Source organism: Eurytemora carolleeae, unplaced genomic scaffold (genome assembly GCF_000591075.1).
Source record: "Eurytemora carolleeae unplaced genomic scaffold, Eaff_2.0 scaffold493, whole genome shotgun sequence".
In the NCBI taxonomy this organism is placed as follows: Eukaryota; Metazoa; Arthropoda; class Copepoda; order Calanoida; family Temoridae; genus Eurytemora; species Eurytemora carolleeae.
Window position 1 is genome coordinate 226,753 of NW_019396728.1, and position 7,746 is coordinate 234,498.

A 7,746-nucleotide genomic window follows, 5' to 3' on the forward strand; every position below is an offset into this window, starting at 1 on the left:
CATTCCTCTTTAATAAGCATTCAAAAGTAAAGACATTTTGACGGAAGCTATTTGGGTGTGGCTAAGGAAGCGATATGGGGCTTAAACGCAAGTCTATGTTTGTTAGAAAATTGTGTATAGGAAGCGCTATGGGTGTGGCTAGCCTTCCCCCTCTCGACAGATATATAAAAATATATCTTTAAAATCAGAAAAACAAACAAAAAGATTTATCACTGATGTTTTAGAAATACTAAAATAAATTTTATATTTGAATTAACTTTTTTTTTAAATAATTTGAGTTTGAAGACATGGAATTTTATTTTGAAATAATTTTTGAGAAATTGAAAATAATTTTTGATAGATTTAAGATATAAAGATTTTTCTCTTGAATTCTACTTGAACCTGGATCGGAATTATCCTCTCAAGACATCAACTTTAATACATGTGAATACATTTTTATGGTACTGGGGAATTAGCAAAGAGAATAGAATATATTAGAGTGGAATTAAAACAATCCCTCGGTTTGAATTTTGTCAGTCCCTTTCAGTCTGAAAGGAAGTACAAAGTGTACAATTCATGTAAATTTTCAAAAATTATACGCTATATAATACAGTATGATCCCTTGACATATCCATTCCAATTTCTTTGTTTTATAAAGTTGTTAAATAAATTTGAACATGTGTATTTGCCATAGGTGAATTAAAATTTTATCATTAAAATTATTTTATTAAACATTAAAATGTAAAAAATGTCATTTGTACAGTGAAATAAAAAATTGATTTTTATCAAAGCTTATGCTGATATGATCTCAGGAATGCATGACAGGCTATCAGAGAATTGATTTAGAGAAAATCAAATAATTTTCAAGAAAACTTTTCTATAAAATGATGTTCCAGGGCCCAAAAAGTTATAAAGCACAAATGTGTGAAGTACACCTGTAGTATGGAAACAGTACAACAAAATGGCCGTTTTACAATTTTTTTCGAGTAAATTCCACTCTTATATATTCTATTCTCTTTGGGTATTAAGAGAGGGTCAGCCAAAATGAATTTATTTCATAAGCCTCTTATTTATGTCATATAAGACTTGGCATATTAAAAAAATTTTTGAGGGAAGTTTTTAAGATGTTTAAATGTTATGCTTTACTTAAGAATTTCGACCGAATATCCGCTTTTTCATTGAAAATTCTCAGACTAAATTAAGGATTTGGGGTGCTGCTGCCGCTGGAGCCCCTAAATCTTTTCTTTATGACTGTTAGAATCTATTTATAAATTTAGATTATCCTGACTGAAACCCCTGTGCTTTCTTGTGCTTTTACTAAAAAATATTTGTTTTTCTTCTGAATTACTCGCTGTAACAAAGACGACATATATATATATATTGAGGGATTACAGAATCCATTCAAGGATAAATTTATGAACGGGAAAAGTAATTTTAAATTGAAATATTGAAAAATAAATGCAAATTACAATTCACATAATAATTATAAATGAAAAGATTATAAACATATATTCATTTTGTCTATTCTCAACATAAGACACCGGACAAATGTATTAAAAGAGGAATATTGTGACAAAATAGTGACCCACTTAAAATACCCCACTGTGGGGGGGGAGAAATGAAATTTAAAACTATAAACATTATGTGCTGATTGCGAAGATGTTGGGTAAATAATTCTAGTCTATGTTCGACATCGGTTTGTCGGAGACTAAATGTTTCTAATTTATTATAAAGAGTTTACATGTTTTTACAAAAACTTGTTCTGTGCTCTTAGAAAAAAACTCACATTTATTATTATTGAAAATTAAAATGTTCGTAAAAATTTGCGAGACACAGCCACAGGGTGTCCCACGAAACAGTTGGTGAATAGTTTAAAATGTCTTCTTCCATAATATTTCAAGTTCAATATTTCATCCATATTATAGTAATATTGATTTCTAAGTAAAATATATTTGAGTAAATTTTTTTTTAAACTAATAAACTGCAAAATATCTTCAATATCTATTAAAGCATATGGAAGAAGACATTAAAAACTATTCACCAACCGTCATGTTTCGTGGGACACCCTGTAGATACATTTTTTATTAAAATTTCAAACAAACTGTTGGTAATTCAGAAATGCTATTGTTAGTTCGATTATTTATTAATGCTTTTGTTCTTATATAGATATCATACCATTACCATCATACCATGTGGGTCCTTAAGTACATTAGCTTAAATCAATCATATTTGTTGAATTTATAATTTAATAATTTAATATAGACTATTTGTAAAAAATTTAAGAAAAGAGAAAAGAGTTGAATGCCGTCTTTGATTCTGTTTCAGTTTGAAAACACAGCGTTAATTATCACTGAAACTAAGTACCTCGCTATTTTCTATTTTCTGGGGAATTAGAGAAATTTGTACAAACAGACACAGAAGGCAAAACGATGAATCAGCCCATTCTAGTGACTTATGTACGATGTTGTATACTGTGTAGGGTACTATGCACTGTACAGGCTATTGTGAACTGTACAGGGTACTGTGCACTGTACAGGGTACCAGGCCAGTTAGTAGATTAGACTTGAACCTCTGCTGTTGGAACGCTTTGGGTCGCAGTTGGTAAACAACTGAAATATTTCAGGTTAAGTAGTGTTTAGAAAATATTTCATAAGGTTTCCATTCGCAATATGCGCAATAATAGCGCAAAACCTAACCTTCTACAAGGTTATATATATACTTTGTTTGTCTGTCTGTCTGTTTGTATCCAATAAACGTCAAAACGGATGAACCGATCGAGACCAGATTTTGTGGAACCTCACATGATTCCAGGAAAGATTTATGAGTGATCAAAATTTCAAAAATTTGCCTCCAACAAAATTGGATTTTCATTAAATTAAAAAATCCACGATTTTTTTTATAAATCCGCAAACTTTTTTTGGTTTTGTTTTAGAGTGTATGAGTTCAAAGAGAAAATTAAAATGAAAGACGGGCGTGAAGCGCCCAAAACCACTAGTAACAGTATGAGTAGAAATTACAAACTTATCTTGTTAGCATGCCACAACAAAAAATCGTATTGGTTTGACAAATTTATTTTCCAGTGTCGCTACTCTGTAGTTTTAAATATAAGAAGAATAATACAATTGTGCGGATCATTACGCGAAATATTACCGAATGTTCTTTAAATTTAACCTACAAACATAGTTTTTGTACGACATTTTTTTAAACTTAATAGTTCTCTAACTAATGTGAAATTCAATGACACTTGGTAAAATTTGAAATTTTTTTACGCTGTCTAAACCTGCTAATAATGAAATGTTGTAAATATTTAAAACTCTAAAGTAAAAAAAGTAAAAAATTATTCATTTATGAAATATAACAAAAACATACAAAATAATGTGTTTCAGGAGAAAATATTTAAAAACCTCTAAAAGTAGAGGTTGTGGGAATACTTGCCCCCCAATTCTAAAAAAATATAAAAATAGAAATAAAAGGAAAAGGAAAGGAAAGGATAGGGAAAGTTACAAATTTATTGTTTACACTATATTTAAATTAGTGGTGGTTTGTTAGTAATTTTCGACGATGAACTAACAACTTTTAGAAATAAAAATTATATATTTATTTGTAATGTTAAAAAAAAGTAAAAAAAAAGCTTTATGGAGTGTGAAAAAGATATAGGTTCAATGAAAAACGGGCATTTTTAAGCATCTTTTTAATTCGCGCTGATTTTTGACATCCTTTATGTTTGATTATATCTTTTACCCTTATTAATCTTTTTATTCTTTTCTTTGTAAAATCGTCTTTGGTTTCTTCGATTCTTTTGCAAACATAGCATGTGTTAGAATTAAAACACTTGTTCTGCTGATAAAAATCTTCTATTAAATTCTGTTTAAAATTCGAAATAAGATTGATATTTGAAAGCTTAGAAAAGTGTCGTTTATTTTCATACCATATTTTAGGGAAATTGTGAGGATGGAGCAGTCCAATTTTAATAGATTTTATTCTAGGAATATCAACATCGTTTCTGTTTCTAAGATTTGCGTTTTTGATATTTTTTGATAATATAAAATCTTTTTTAAATGTTGGGGGTAATTGATCTCCTTTTAATTGAAATAAAAATTTTATTACATTAAAAATTCCTAATTTTCTGAAGGGGAGTATGTTTAAAGCCCAAACAGCTTCCGCTGTGTGACTTTTTCTAGGTAACCCCATCAAAAGACGGATAGCTTTCTTTTGCAATGATTCTATCTTGTCAATATTTTTGTTTGAAGTTAGCATTAGGAATGTTGAACTAATTTCTAAATGGGAGTGGAAAAAGGAGTAATAGAGCAATTTCATGGTTTCAAAGCTTAAAAAGTTTTTTTTTTTTTTCATAGCATAAAGTGAAAAAGTTAACCGCTTGTATATCTTTATAAAATAGTCATTAAAGTTCAATTTTGTGTCCAGCCATATTCCCAAGAATCTCACTGAATCTGTTTCTTTTATTCGTTCAATTTTTCGTGTAGATTCTCCTAATTTAAAGAAAACATCGGGTCAGTCGTTTTGTGCATTTAGAGAATTTGAAAATAAAATTGCATTAGTTTCCTCAAAGTTAATAGTAAGTTTATTAGACATGTACCAACAAGTTATTTTTTCTAATTCTTTATTTATTGTGTCTGCTAGAGTATTTAAGTTTTTACATTTTGATGCCACATTTGTGTCGTCGGCAAATGCTAATTATAGTCCATGAAGGATATTTTGAAAATCATAAACTGTGATACGATGGCTATTGAATATGAAATATAACCTGAAAAGGAAACCTCAGTTCTATTCCAATTGATTGCTTTTAAAATAAATTTCACCGAGAAGAAACATCATCAATGTTAATAAAAATCTTTTACAATTTTTTTGTGGAAAATCAATCAAATCTCTATGATATATGGTAAGAAATAATAAGATGTTATGCTTTCAACTATTAAAATGTACTTTTTAAAGGGACTGTAAAGGAAAAATCAAAGGGGTATAGGCTGAAACCTAAGAATCTCAGGAGTTGAACGATACATATAAGAGTTCTATCTGATGTTCCTGTCTCAAAAAATTGATATAAAACTGTGTCAAAATTATACCAAAACGTATTTTTGTAAGATTTTCTATAGGATTCGTAGTTTTAAACAGATCATATTCAACAAATACGCAACCAATCTGAAGACAAGGATATCCCATAGGAGCCTAAGAAACTCAAGTTTGCTCCTATTATTATTTGACTTTAATATTTTTTCATTTTTAATAGATATAATTGATAATATTATTTAGGCGTCCGGAACATGTCACCAGAACTCCAACCAATGGCAGTGCAGTATTATTGTCACGAGTCTCCGTCTGTTTCACGTGACCAGTATACTGCACTGCCATTGGAGAGAGTTCTGGTCACAGTATACGGAGGTATATCTTACAAAGTTACGTTTTGGCAAGGAGATGTTGAATAGAAGGAGGGGGCGATAGGGTTTCCGTAAACTTTGCTGTGACGTTTTTGGACTGCTGAAGAACTAGTTTTTGCGTAACAATTTATTTTTCAATTTTTCGAGACTGGAAAATCAGAAAGATGTCTTATAGGTATCGTTCAACGCCTGAGTTCTCAGATTTCATCATACACCCCCTTTCATTTTTCCTTTACAGTCCCTTTAAGAGTATTTTTATATACAAGGCTGTATAATAAGGTTGGTAACTCTCGATACTCGATACTCTCGATACGGAAAATGTGGTCTCCTCAGATAGATAGATAAAAAACTAATACGACCTCACTGATTATAGAGGTGAGAGTGACGTCATATTTTGCGCTGTTCTCCTTGTGGATCGTTTTTAGGAAAAAAATTAATAAAACTTGAAGATTTCAAAACTGTGTTTTGTTAAACTTTGACTTTATTAAACTTGGCAATATCTTTGACCTTTGACAATATGCTAAATATTGACCATGAAAGAAAATATAAACAAAACACAACCCAAAAACAAACCACCCCAAGACACATCATTGGTCATATTAGGTTTTATCTATCTATCTTAGGAGACGATATTTTCCGTATATTGCGCATTGAGACTAACCAACCCTTTTATACAACCTGAGTCGTATAAGACATGCGATAAAGCATCGCAGTAATATAGAATACCGTTGTGAATCGAATATGCCGATCTTAAAATGGTGAGTGACAGTATCTTTAAGTTTAAAGTTCTACCTGGAAACGAGGGATCGAAGTCCAGCCCTGAAGTTTTTGTTCATCCACGCGTAGAACCAGAAGTTCATGTTCGTGTTGAGGATTTGGAGCACGTTGTTCACACTAAACACACAAAGGTTCAAGGTTCTGAGTTGTTCTAAAGTTCATTAAAAGTTTATATTTTTTTTAATTCGCCTTATCATTTAGAAAAATTATATCCCTACAATAAAAAAATATTGATAAATTTAATTCTGATGAGTCATGTGACTTTTTTATTATAGGGAGTGTTCGCGTGGAATGAAAGGGGGTATAGGCTAACGTAATCGCTACTAATCTTACTTCTATCTGTTGCTTCTGTAAGGAAAAAAAATCGTCGTTTAAAGTATTTATATAATAAACAAGTAAACAATAGTATCCAATATTAACTTTTTACGAATGCATCGAATTGAATTCGATGAAGATAGGTTGTAATATCTGAATGATTAATTTCCAATTTAATTGAATTATTTACGATCTGAGTGGAGTAATGCAACTTTGTGAATTTGTAAGGACGCTACGTTCTTCGGTTTGAGTCGTGATTAACTATCATATTCGGTTCGATGTTATAGCCACTATATCTCCTTTCATTTTTCGCGAACACTCCCTTTAAGTTTTGAAATTTTGTATTTAAGAATTTTATCTACCTCATTAGACAGAAGAACCAGTCAGGGGTTGATCTAAAATAAAAATATTTTAAAATATACAATTATTTTTCTAAATCAGGATTTTTGCCGAGAAAATTTCCGTTTTCTTATTCTCAAAAGGGGTTGCCATTCCTACCTTTTGTTGTTTGCGCCATGAACCAGTATAGAAACGTATCATGGATTTCATTGGCTTAATGAATCAACAACGACAAAAAAAATCAAAGTAAATTCTTACAAACCTGATATCAATGATAGACTCAGCAATTATCAGAATGTTCCTGAAATAAACGTCAAATATTCAAATGTACGTTAAAATGCTTTAGATTAGAATTCTATTTGAAAACACTTAAAATACTCGTATTCTTTTAATTAGAAACCAGGGTTTCCACCTTAAACCAGGGTTTCCACCTTAAACCAGGGTTTCCACCTTAAACCAGGGTTTCCACCTAAAATAAGGGTTTCCACCTTAAATAAGGGTTTCCACCTAAAATAAGGGTTTCTACCTTAAAAAAGGGTTTCCACCTCGAACCAGGGTTTCCACCTTAAATCAGGGTTTCCACCTTAAATAAGGGTTTCCACCTTAAATAAGGGTTTCCACTTAAAATAAGGGTTTCCACCTAAAATAAGGGTTTCTACCTTAAAAAAGGGTTTCCACCTTAAAAAAGGGTTTCCACCTTAAATAAGGGTTTCCACCTTATATAAGGGTTTCCACCTTATATAAGGGTTTCCACCTTATATAAGGGTTTTCACTTTAAAACTGTTTTTATTTTATCGATATTTTCTGTAAAATAAAAACAAGGTTTCTTATAAGTGACCTAATTACCGTATATCTTTGCAACCTGATGGTGAAAAACATTGATATTCTAAACTGTTTGAGCTTAAATAAATCATATTGAATAAAACTATATGTATACAAG

General features: G+C 30.6%; 1 long non-coding RNA gene across 1 annotated transcript; it reads right to left on the bottom strand.

Annotated features, from left to right (window-relative positions):
* Window positions 1-2,042: 2,042 nt before the first annotated feature.
* LOC111707878 (uncharacterized) lies at window positions 2,043-7,110 on the bottom strand. Its single transcript, XR_002766545.1, has 4 exons — window positions 7,069-7,110; window positions 6,830-6,862; window positions 6,168-6,269; window positions 2,043-2,588 (listed from the first exon to the last, which is right to left on the bottom strand). It is a non-coding gene; the product is annotated as an uncharacterized LOC111707878 (long non-coding RNA).
* Window positions 7,111-7,746: the final 636 nt, after the last annotated feature.